This window comes from Saccopteryx bilineata, chromosome 5 (assembly GCF_036850765.1).
Source record: "Saccopteryx bilineata isolate mSacBil1 chromosome 5, mSacBil1_pri_phased_curated, whole genome shotgun sequence".
NCBI lineage: Eukaryota > Metazoa > Chordata > Mammalia > Chiroptera > Emballonuridae > Saccopteryx > Saccopteryx bilineata.
Window position 1 is genome coordinate 215,518,472 of NC_089494.1, and position 12,782 is coordinate 215,531,253.

General features: G+C 49.7%; 1 pseudogene; it reads left to right on the plus strand.

Annotated features, from left to right (window-relative positions):
- The first annotated feature begins 4,741 nt into the window (after positions 1 to 4,741).
- On the plus strand, positions 4,742 to 8,520 carry LOC136306645 (PAS domain-containing serine/threonine-protein kinase pseudogene; annotated as a pseudogene).
- Positions 8,521 to 12,782: the final 4,262 nt, after the last annotated feature.

The following is a 12,782-nucleotide window of genomic DNA, read 5'->3' on the forward strand; positions in this document are numbered from 1 at the left end:
CGGCCAGGGCCACTATCACAGCAGCCTCCTGGCCCATGAAGGTTCGCATTGGATTCGGACAGTCGGTAAAGAAACAGCGGAGCCAAAAACTGGTGGGCCATAGACTTTAATTCTAGCTTGCACCCGGCGGGCAAGTAAAAACATACACTGGGCTCCAAAACCCAGTCACATTCAGTGCTCACAAAGCTACTGACGTATACGAGTTTCCTAGAATCAAAGGTTTCTAGCTCACCAGACTTATTCACCTCTGTTCCCCATCTCCTTCCTTATCCCAAATACAAACTCTACACAAACTGGCATCTCACTCAGCACTCCACCATCTTGGCTGCTTCTTCTGGCCTCCTCCACGTGGCCTTTCTCTGCTCTCCTCTGCTCTCTCTTCTAATGATAATCTCAGGAACCAAGGGCCCAAGGTCCTGCTCCGTTCCTATTTTATAGTGTAGAAATCCAAACCCTTAATCCAATATACAAAATAGGGAAGTCTCTAATACAGTCACTTCTCTGAGGCATGATTGGATTGTACCACCCCACATCAAAATGGGTGGGAAAGGCTTAATCCCAAAACCAAGCCCCAGGCTACAAGGATTCTCAACACACATTAATATCACCTGGGCAACGGCCTCTTTAACAAAGTGAGCATAATACATTTTATCTGCCCAACAATCCACCCCTATGCTCACTTTACTACCCACAATTTACATCACCAGCATTCCTGTGCAAGGAAATTAGAACATTACACAGATTACAACAGCAAAAATCATACAGTTTCAACAATTACAAAGGTACATTTCACCAGTCTCTGAGCACTTAGCCCAAAGCGCAAAATGTCCTCGGTCTTCTTTCTAGCCACGGGAAAAACTTCCCGGAGCAGGGCAGTGCTTCCAGCAAAGCCACCCCCCACCCCCATCAGGGTATTTCACATTGTCCAAGATCCGTAAACCGTAAGTCCATCCAACAAAGGAGCCAATACCCACTCCGGTCGTAGTCCAGGAAATCAGTCCACGCACATGGGTCATCAGCCACCTCCCTCATTCCTGCCATCCTGGCAGGTCTTACACTGTCCCAAAGAAGGCCACATGGCAATGGCAGTCAACATTTCCATCTTGGCTCTGGAGAGCATGATAGCGTCTGTTGGTCAAATAAGTTTGTAAACATGATATATATGTTTGCTCGCTTGTGACTTATAATGGGTGTGGGGGACAGGCTATAAGCAGGCCAGGTCGTTGTAGCCTGGGGTTTGGTTTTGGGACTAAGCTTTTCCCCACACCCTTGACTGATTGTATGATCTGGGTGGTGCACTCTCATGAGGAATCCAATTATGCCTTGGATAAGTGACTTTGTATCGGAGACTTCCTTGTTTGTATATTGGATTAAGGGATTTGGGTTTTCTACACTATAAAGTGGGACAGACCAGGAGCTCAGACACACAGTTCCTGCTATCACAATTGCAGGGGCTCCCCTGATCCCTTGCCCTTCATGGGAAGAGCTGGTTTTCTGCTTTTCCCTTGTCTTCTTTTGTGGTTTGCCTGTCTTGGTGAGACACCAATAAATAGGATGGCCCCCCATCCTCTGACTCCGCCATTTCTTTATCGTCTGCCCGAATCCAATGGGAACCTGCATGTGAATGGTCACGATGGCGGCTCCTGGCCTTACAGCGTCCATCCTATGTCCCCAAAATCGCAGACCTACCAGGGCCATAGTAGGTGATCCTTCCAGCTGGGCTCTCAACTTATGGAGACTGTGGATTGCAACTCCAGCCCGATTCTCCTCATCCTCCAAAGAGGAACTGAAAACACCAGCTCCGGCTCGAGCCTCCATCCGCTGCCGCCTTCTGCTCTGCAGACCTTGCAGCTCCGGACTTGGCTTCAGCCTCAGCCTCAGCCTCAGCCTCAGCCCCGGCCTCCTGCCGCTGCTGGCTCTCCGCAACATCCAGGGCAAGCTGCAACTCACGAACTTGTGAATCCTCCTCCAGCAGCTGCTCCATTTCCAGGCGAATCTTGCAAACCTGGTCGGCCTCCTCCTCCAGCGCTTCCTCTAGCTCAAGAGTCAGCATCGGTTTCTCCCGCGTTTGCTCCAGCTCCTTCCACTGCTTGGTTTGCAGGTCCCGGGCAGCCTCTTCCACAGAACTCTCAGTTTCTTCACGCATGGCTGTAAAAGTCAGCCAGCCTACAATCCCCAAAAGGACAGCCATGGGGAACCCTAACACTAGCCAGTCCTCTACTCCACCACTCAAAGGCTCCTTGCTGATCTGTATCGAATCCTGCCACAGACTACGCCAAATGTAAAACCAGAAGCCACGGCCAGGGCCACTATCCTAGCAGCCTCCTGGCCCATGCAGGTTCGCATTGGATTCGGACAGTCGGTAAAGAAACAACGAAGCCACAAACTGGTGGGCCATAGTCTTTAATTCTAGCTTGCACCTGGCGGGCAAGTAAAAATACACACTGGGCTCCAAAACTCACTCACATTCAGTGCTCACAAAGCCACTGACTTATCCGAGTTTTCTAGAATCAAAGATTTCTAGCTCACTAGACTTATTCACCTCTGTTCCCCATCTCCTTCCTTATCCCAAATACAAACTCTACACAAACTGGCATCTCACTCAGCACTCCACCTTCTTGGCTGCTTCTCCTGGCCTCCTCCACGTGGCTTTACTCTGCTCTCCTCTGCTCTCTCTTTTAATGATAATCTCAGGAACCAAGAGCGCCAGCCCTCGTGTAGTCTACCGCCATTTTATATTGTAGCTTCACAACCTCTAATCCAATATACAAAATAGGGAAGTCTCTAATACAAAGTCACTTCTGAGGCATGATTGGATTGTACCGCCCCACATCAAAATGGGTGGGAAAGGCTTAATCCCAAAACCAAGCCCCAGGCTACAAGGATTCTCAACACACATTAATATCACCTGGGCAACGGCCTCTTTAACAAAGTGAGCATAATACATTTTATCTGCCCAACAGGCCCTAATAGGTCAACTCGAAGAAAAAAAGCAGTTAATTCTCCCCTCCTTACCCCTCGGGTAAAAAGGACCCTGTGGATCAAGTAAGTTTGCAAATATGATGTATATGTTTGCTCTCTTATAGTTTGCATTGGGTGTGGGGACAGGTTGTAAGCAGGCAGGGTCCTTATAGCCTAAGGCTTAGTTTTAAGACTAAGCCTTTCCCACCCTTTTAATACTAAGATCTTCTCAAAACTCAGCTTTTCTCCACAGCCTTGACTGTTGCATGATGTTGGTGGTGCACTCTTTTGAGGAATCCCATTTATGCCTCAGATGAGTGGCTTTGTATCAGAGACTTCCTTATTTGTATACTGGCATAAAGACTTTAAATTCTACACCATAAAATAAGGAAGACCAGGGGTTCTCTCTCTCTCAGTTCCTGAAATTAGCATTGCAGAGAAGAAGCAGCCAAGATGGCAGAGAGCTGAAGGAGAAGCCATTTGTGCAGAATTTGTGCAGAGAGAAGGAGATGGAGAACAGAGGTGAATAAGGCTGGTGAGGTAGAAACATTTGATTCTAGGAATACTCGGATGAGTCAGTGGCTTTGGGAGCCCTGAATGAAAGGAAAGTATTTTCCCACTGTGTGTATTTCTCGCTCAGCGGGTGTGAGCTAGGATTAAAGATGATGGCCCACCAGTTCTTGGCTCCATTGTTTCATTACCATCTGTCCAAATCAAATGCAAACCTGCATGGGCCAGGCGGCTGTGATGGTGGCTGCGTCTTAGCCCACACCCCAAGGCAGCTCTTTGAGCCACCTGCTTAAAACTTTTCTTTCGATGTACTTTCACTTTGCTTACTGAGTAAAGCTTCTCTCGTGATGAGTTTGAGTCTGAGCTCTGAATTCCTTTCCTAACCACAATTCAAGAACCAAGGTCTACTTTTGCCATTAACAGGACTATTTGGAATGTTACATCATAAGTAATGTGTCACAGCACAAATTAATATATTAGACAATTTTGTCACTGTTCCCAAGGCTAGACACTGATTCTTGAGTTCCCTGGTCCATGGCACTATAAAAAGATCCACATCCATCACCTTATACAGGATGGTGAAATTTTATCTTTGTACTTATGTGACAAATAGTTAATTTGACACATAAAGCATTTTCTAACATAGTCAGTTTTGAACTGGAAGTTTTGCTGCTGTCAGAGAAAGAAATCCCAGAGAGCTCAGGGGTCTGAACAGAAAGTAAATCCAGAATCCTCTCCAACGCCTTAAAAACTGTCAAGTCAGCTCTGAACCTAATTAATCAAAACAAATGTATAATTAAACCCACAAAGAAGCACTAATTATTGTGCTTGGTAGGGAGGAAATGTGCAGCAAAGGGGAGACCTGAGAGTTGAGAGAGAGAATGGTCTTGTCAGTCTCCGGTCAAGGGCAGTGCTGCAGGTGAGAGCCGGGCCCTTGTTCATGTCCAGGCGAGGAGGCTGCATCGCAGCGAGTGTGGGAGAGGCAGGCCACTGCCTTTCAGGTGCACGCAGGGGATCCTGAACGCATCCTCCAGGGTAAGGCCTGCTATGAACTGAATGTTTGTGTCCCTCATAAATATCATATATTGAGGCTAATCTGCAGTGTGGATGTATTTGGAGGTGGGGTGTAGTAAGTACTCCAGCCCTCTGGGAACTACCGGTGTTGCATGGAAAAAATCTACTCAAGACACAAATTTATGTCAAGAAGAGCCCCGCAAGGTGTCGGTAGTCGGCCCCAGTTGACAGTTGTTCCACAGCTGACCGTCTCCCAATGGAGGACAGAGGCTGGCCGGCCGTTGACGAGGATCGGAGGTGCCTGTGCGTGGGCCCACCCTTGCCGGCGCCCACGAGGGCCCCACTGTGCAGACCTCCCCCCAACTCAGCAAGTCTGTGTCCTTGGCCCACAGACACCTGAGCAGAAGGAATGGGCTCTCGAAACTCTGCCAGAGCAGGATGACGCTCTCCAAAGATAGATGGAGCTCCTACGGTCTCCCATCATTGGCTGCCCAGAACATCTGCACGGGCAAAGCACGGAGCCCCGCACCGGCCGACCCGGGGGGTCGCTAGCCAGCACGTCCTGCTGCTCACTGCTGCGCTGCTTGTCCTTGGGGTGCTCCACGGCCCTGCTCCCGGCCCCGGCGGGCAACCCCAACAAGGCCATCTTCACGGTGGATGCCAACACCTCGGAGATCCTGGTGGCCAACGAGAATGCCTGCTGGCTGCTGGGTTAGAGCAGCCATGACCTCATCCGCCAGAGGCTCACGCAGCTCTTCCTGAAGCCCGACTGGGACGCGGTGGAAGCGCTCAGTGAGGAGCACGTGGAGGCCGCCGGCCACGCTGCCGTGGTGTTTGGCAGAGTAGTGGACATCGTGAGCCGCAGCGGGGAGAGGATCCCGGTGTCCGTGTGGATGAAGAGGATGAAGCAGGAGCCCTGCCTGTGCTGTGTGGTCGTGTTGGAGCCCGTGGAGAGGGTCTCAGCCTGGGTCTCTTTCCAGAACGATGGGACCGTCACGGCGTGCGACAGCGTCTTTGCTCACCTGCACGGCTACGAGTGTGGGGACGACGTGGCCGGGCAGCACCGCACAGACCTGATCCCTTCCGTGCAGTTCCCTGCACCAGGCCGGCATGTCCCACAGAATCTCAAGATTCAGAGGTCTGTCGGAAGAGCCAAGGATGGTCCCACCTTCCCTTTGAGCTTGAAGCTGAAACTTAAGCCCAGCAGTGAGGAGGCAGAAGCTGGCCAGGCGGCCTCTGAGCCAGGCTGCACAGCATCTGTCTGGGTGTTTTCCACCACCAGTGGCCTCATCACCCTCCTGCCGGATGGGACCATCTATGGCATCAACCACAGCTTTGCGCTGACGCTGTTCGGTTATGGGAGGACCAAGCTCCGGGGCAAGAACATCACCTTCCTGATCCCCGGTTTCTACCACTACATGGACCTTGTGCACAACCGCTCCATGCCCCTGCCCGACCTGGCCAACCACCCGGACACAGGCAGCTCGGGTGGGCCTGAGGAGGCAACCGTGGACGCCCTGCAGGGCTGCAATGGGGCTGAGGACCCAGGGGGTGCTGCCACCAGACAGGACAGCAAAGCCAAGGGGGAGCCAAGCAGCCATCACGAGAACCCAGGCCCAGTGGACACCGGAGGCCGGCTCCCTTCTCCCCTGCCCTCCCTGCCTACTCCGGGGGTGGACAGCATCCCAGAAGGATGCCCACCAGCCCATCACCAGCCGTTGCCACCCAAGGACCAGTGTGGCACTGTCTTGGGAGAAGCTGGAACCGATGGCAACAGAGAGCCCCATACAGGAGCTTCTGGGGGGAAGCAGGTCTGACTCAGTCGACATGAGACCATTCGCTTCCTGTGAAGACTCGGAAGCTCTGACCCCCGCTGAGGACAGGAGCCAGGGTCCAGTGTGTGGCCCCTCCCAGAAAGCACCACTGGAGCACATGGGTTTGAGCACTGCCAGCAGTCCCAGCCATGGGGCCACTGCCAGGGGGCTGTCGGCAGGGGCGGGCCTCCCCATGCAGCAGTGTGAGTGCGGGGCTGAGCGGAGTGCGCCCCCAGGGAGCCTGGGCACGGCCCTCAGCCCACTAGGGACAGCGCGGCTCCTGCTCTCGATGCCAGCTGTGGAGCAGCCGTGGCCAAGAGCTCAGGACGACAGGGAAGAGCTGCAGGGGTGCTTACTGAAGGAGCAGCTGTCCACATAGAGCTTCAGGAGCTTGGGGGGGCCTTGGGGCGTCTCCTCTGTTGAGCTGGTCCAGGCAGCACACACTCCCTTGTCCGGCAGCCGCTTGGGCAGTCCTCGGCCTGCTATACCCTGGCGACAGACCTCCCGGCATTCTGGACACAATGGAGGCCCCGGAGCCCAACGGGAACTTGTTTTCCTGAAACCTCAAAGAACTGTTATTCAGCAAATGGACGGACCGAACTTCTTCCAACTGTTCCTGCGCTTTGTCCGAGCCGGTGGGGTCAGCCCCTCCCTCGCTGGCCGGCTCCGACGCGGATGTGAGCGTGGTGCGTGGGCAGGGGGCGGGGGCCGTGCACAACAGGGAGCTGTTACTGCTGATCCGCACCTGTTTCGATCTTGGCGAACGTCAGCAGTTCTGTGAGACCCATCCAGGCCTCGATCGGACAGAGCCATCTGACACCTCGGCATGTGACGATGGGCGTGGCAGGGAGAGCCCTGGCTGTGTCCTGCCCAGGCTGGGAACCAGCCCCGTGGGCGCATGCCCATTAGAGGGGCCCAAGCTGAGCATCCAGGTCCCCTCCACGCCTGGGAGAGGGGACAATGTGGCGGCGCCCAGGGCCACCAGCGCGCAGTGCGACATCCAGGAGGGCACCTACACGGGCAGCTGCTGCCACCACGACGGCCTGTTGCTGAGTGTGCAGCTGGAGGTGAAGCGGGTGGAGCTACAGGCCCCTGCGCCCCTCTGCTGCTGCTGGCTGGTGAAGGACCTTTGGCATGGCCAGCAGGCCGGGGCCACGCGGACCCAGCTGCTGCTGGCCAGCCCGCCCAGCTCCACACACTCCACGTGTGAGCGCCCTCCGCTCAGCCCGGGCGAGGTGGTCACCAGCAGATCATGGTTTGAGGAGCCCGCCAAAGCGGGGGAGCTGGAGGGGCTGGCAGCCTGCGAGGGCGCGTACTCCCGCAAGTACAGCCCGCTGAGCCTGCTGGGCAGCGGGGCCTTTGGCTTTGTGTGGACCGCACTGGACAGGGAACAGAATAAGGAGGTGGTGGTGAAGTTTATTAAAAAGAAGAAGGTTCTGGAGGATTGCTGGGTCGAGGACCCCAAGTTTGGAAAAGTTAAATTAGAGATTGCGATCCTTTCCAGGGTAGAGCACGCCAACATCATCAAGGTCTTGGACATATTTGAGAACCAGGGCTTCTTCCAGCTGGTGATGGAGAAGCACGGCTCCGGCCTGGACCTCTTTGCATTCACTGACCACCACCCCAGCCTGGACGAGCCGCTGCCCAGTTACATCTTCCGGCAGCTGGTGTCGGCGGTGGGGTATCTGCGCTTGAAGAGCGTCCTGCACCGGGACATCAAGGACGAGAACATTGTCATCGCTGAGGACTTCACCATCAAGCTCACAGAATTCGGCTCCGCTGCCTACCTGGAGAGGGGCAAGCTCTTCTACACCTTCTGGGGAACCCCCCCTTACAAGGGACCGGAGCTGGAGATGTGGTCGCTGGGAGTCACGCTGTACACACTCATCTTTGAGGAGAACCCCTTCAGCGAGCTCGAGGAGACCGTGGAGGCTGCGATAAACCCCCCGTGCCTGGTGTCAGAAGATCTCATGAACCTCTTATCTGGGCTGCTGCAACAGGTCCCGAGCAGCACACCACCTTGGAGAAGCTAGTGACAGACCCCTGGGTGATGCAGCCCGTAAACCTTGCTGACTACACCTGGGAGGAGCTGTGTGGAGTAACTAAGCCAGAGAGTGGAGTCCTGTCCACTGTGAGTCTGGAGGCGGAGAGCAGGAGCCCCAGCGGTGCGGCTGGGCATGGTGAGGTGCACACGGCCTCCTGCCCCCAGGGTGCCCCCTAACTGCTCCACCATTCAAGGAAGGGAATTCTCAAGGTTGGGCTCAATTCACCTAAAAACTCATGTGAGTCGGATAAATGCTGGAACAAAAACCAGTGATGCTGTTACATTAAGTTTATAAAATAGATGTGGAAGTCATTCTTTCTGACTGTGGATAAACATTGTAGTGTTCAGTTGAGTTTTTTACTTTGACTGGATGAAAAGATCTCAGTGCCTGAATGACTGTGCAGAGCATGGCCCCATGCTCACTCACATTCAACTGTGCACATATGAAAAATACCCACTTATTGGCCTAAAATAATGGGATATTGAAGTTGTTTGATACACAGTTAGCTTGTCATAATGAAAATATCTTTTATTCATCTATTCGGATAACAGATACCTACTAAGTACCTACAAAGTGCCAGATTCTGTGTCAATGCTGGGTACAATAGTGAAAAATATATAGACTTTAGCTTCATAGCTCTTATAAACCTCTACTAAAGACTAATGGCAGTGAGATGGAGAATTGGTGGAAGGAAGTTCAAAGAAGTAAGATCAACACTTTCAAGGAACCTGGTGTCCATACAATCTGATAAGTTAAAATTGGATAAAAAATTTTTCCTGAGTTTAAAGACCTTGAATTGTTATTATGATAGAGGACTACCGTATGTGAATTAGTAGGTAGTTTATACGGTGTAAAGAAGCTTTGTTGGATAAAGATAAGCTTAACTAGAAAAATTACTGTATCATGGGAAAAGAATCTGAAGCTTACTGAGTCCTTACTGATCCTAGTAAATGTGTGCATGCTCTGGTTGAATTCTTCTTACCTTACGAAGACAACATCATCCCATTTCCTGGCGCAAAGACTGAGGCTGGAGGACGTTATTTGTCTGAGGTCACACAGCAACAGGCAGTAGAACTGGCATACTAACTGAAGCCCCTTGGGCCCTTTCCTCGGACTGGGCTATTTGGCTGGGTCATTGTCACTGGTCTCACGGCATCACAGGTCAAGAGGCCAGCCCTGCTCATCAGCTCACACGGCAGGCTTCGGTCTTGGGAATGCAAGCAGGCATTGTGTCTCTCCCTCCCCAGAGAGATATACACTCCAATAGTTTTTCATTTGCCAGAAGCATCAGTTTTTTTTTAATATTTTCTCTTTCCTTTTATCTCAGGGGAATATCAATCTGTACAGATTTATTATTAATTCCCTAGTAACATGCTTAGCTGCTCAAAATTTTTTTACTGTTGCTTGTAAAAGAAGGCCTGCCTGTTCTTGAAATTTCAGGGACTTCGATTAGTCTGGGATGAAATATCACCTTGAGAGACATTATAAGGAAAGCACAGGAAAAGTAACTCCCTCCACCTCCCACCTTGCATGCCTTTTCTCCGGAACAAGCAACAGCTACTTAGACGTTTTTCCCATCAGACTAACTGATCCAGTTCTGTTTTCCCACAGTCCTTTCCCTCTGAGGAATATCAAACTTATACTGAAAATGGCATCTCCAGAGGGAAGAGATCCTCAGGCAGAAGGTTCTCTCTCCCCTCCCCCCCAAATTTCTTTTCATGGTTTAAAGTTTAATTTTTAAATTGGTAAATCCAATCATTAGGGTATCTTTTAAATATGGATGTAATAAAGCACATTTTTGATGGCTCTTTTGAACTAATGAGAATTTTAAAATGAGAATTCAAGAGAGTTAATTTCTATAAACATTCTATAAGGATCATTTATTTAACAACCATTGATCACTCGTTTATTAGACAAATATCAATAGAAGCACAGTGTGTGTCAGCGCTGAACCTACGCGGGGGAATCCACCTCTGCCCCCATGGAGCTTAGGGTCTAGTGGGAGACGTGAACATGGAGCAAGTAAACACACTGATAAATTTTAAGAACTATGTCAGATCTGTGAATTAAACTGCCAAAATTCGGTGGGATGCAGGTATGAAGTAGTTTTGTTTTTCTCCAATTAGTGCCTTTGGCTATACTTGTTGATTCTCCCTTTCCCCTCCTTAATGACTTTTAGGGGGGTTTCATAATTTACTAGCAATTTTATGGTAAAAAAAAAAATTCCTTTCCAGATTAATTTGAAAGTGTACTCCCTGTCTGATGCACTGTTGTTTCTCTCTTCCGGCCCTGGCCTGACTTCTGGTGGGATGTGCCCTGGGAAGGGGGCGTGGCCGGCTTTCCTATTCCTTTTCTCTGACCCATGTGGGGCTAGGAATGTGCTGGGATTGGGGGGAGCCTTTACAGAAAAGAGGCAAGAGTATTTTTAATCAACGAGTGCTACGTGTGGCCCTCTCTTGCCTCCTGATGGTTACTGTGGCCGCTCTCTTTCGGCTCCTGCCCTTACCGCCAGTGGTGCACTTGGTGGATCACCTGTTGCTAGGGTCCCCACCCCTGTAAGGCTGCTCACTCTCTAGAGCAGGACACAGCCCGGCCACCTTTTTCTCTGGAAAACACATATGTCCTTATCATAAGGCTGGTGGGAGGGCCACAGTTGCTGCTTTCGCCCCATTCTCTTTCCAGTTCTCCATTTCTCTGCTTACATAACCAAGGGAAGGTCAAGGTGTGTGCTGACTGAAGGTGTCAATATTCCCTTTTCATAGACCACTCCACCCCCCCCCCCCCAAGCCTCTATGAGTGATTCTCTTAACTTGTCACTTGGCTTTGGAGAGATGTATAATTTTCCCCAAACTCCTTATATCTTCTATTGACTCCTCCTCCAAATTACTAATAATTTGTTACATGACTTGAACCTGGGTCATCACTGCAGGCTTGGTTCTGCTGCTAGCAAATCCCATGGGCCGTGTTTGGTGCTCTCGTGAAGAATGTAAGCGTGCTTCGCACCTATTGTTCTCAGCATGGGAGCTTTACTTGTAATTATGAGAGGCAGAAAATGTCCCCTTTATTATTTCACTACAACAACAGTTGTAATACATACTATGTAAGAATATTTAGGATGCTATGAGGGTGTATAACAAGATGACTTACTTCATCAGATTGGGGTGGATTGGAAAGGTGCATTAGGAAGGGTGTCCCTAAGGAATTAACTTTTAAGGGACCTGGAAGATTTCCAGGATTTGAGGTCAGGATAGGTCAGGGGTGTTGGTTTCAGGCAGAGGAAATAGTGTGGGGGAGACCTCAAGGCAAGAAGGAGGTCAGCTCTCTTAACGGAATAGAGAGACTTCTAGAATGACAGAGTAAGGAGCTCGCTGGGAAAATTTTACCTCAAGTTTTAAAAAGTTATTCTACATGTTGGATGATTTTAAATATAGAACCATACTTAGCTCAGCACTGCACAGTTAAATAATTGCTTAAATGCCTTGGCTTCTCCTACATTGATTTCATTATTATTTAGTGTTCTAATTGGAATTTGCTACTTACAAAAACATTTATGGCATTTTATAATTATTAACACATCATTTATGGGAGCTATAATGTTCTTTCCATTTGAAAGTTAGTTGTAACTTCATATAAATCCAATATTAATCACTTGAGAGCCTCAATGCCAAATGCAACAAAACATTCTTCTAGATATATATCTGAAACAATTAAAAATTAGCAAGGTTTTGCTTTATGTATATACATGTTGTGGATGTGTTATATGTAGGTATCCACACGTATGCTATGGGTGTGTGCATTTTATACATATTTGACAGTATAGTGGGAAGTTTAGTGAATTACCTCTCTCACTCCTTTTCCAGAACTTGGAATATAATATTTCCTGTCACATGTTAAACTATAAAATCAACACCTATGTAAAAATCATAGTAGAGATAGAAAAAACCAACAGAATTCAAAGTGAACCCCAGGCCTTCTAAAATTGACTGGAGCTTGACAGAATGAACACATGTAATTAACATAGAACATGTCACCCATATGAGGAAGAAGGTCAGTCGTGCAGGCAGAAAAGGGAGAGCTCCATCAGCAAGGGCTGATGGTTCTCATCTAAGTACTGGCGAGGGGAAAAGACTTGGGTCACAGCCTGGTAACCTCTTACTCTTGTGGAAACAAGAGGCAACCCAATGTGATACCACTAATCCATTGAACCAGCTAACATCTTGCTTATAATTTGTTCTTCTAAGTAGGTCTATTCCAACAGAGAAAGAATATAATAGTGTTTTGGTGGGAATAACAGTTTTATTTTATAACATAAATTAATAAATGGGCATTCTGACTTTCTGAGTCCCATTTCTTGGGAATGGCTCTCTCTGTTTTCCTTTACAACCAACCTCTACCTAGTATTTCCTGTCTGAGAATGCTGTGGTGGCCAGAGAAAGCT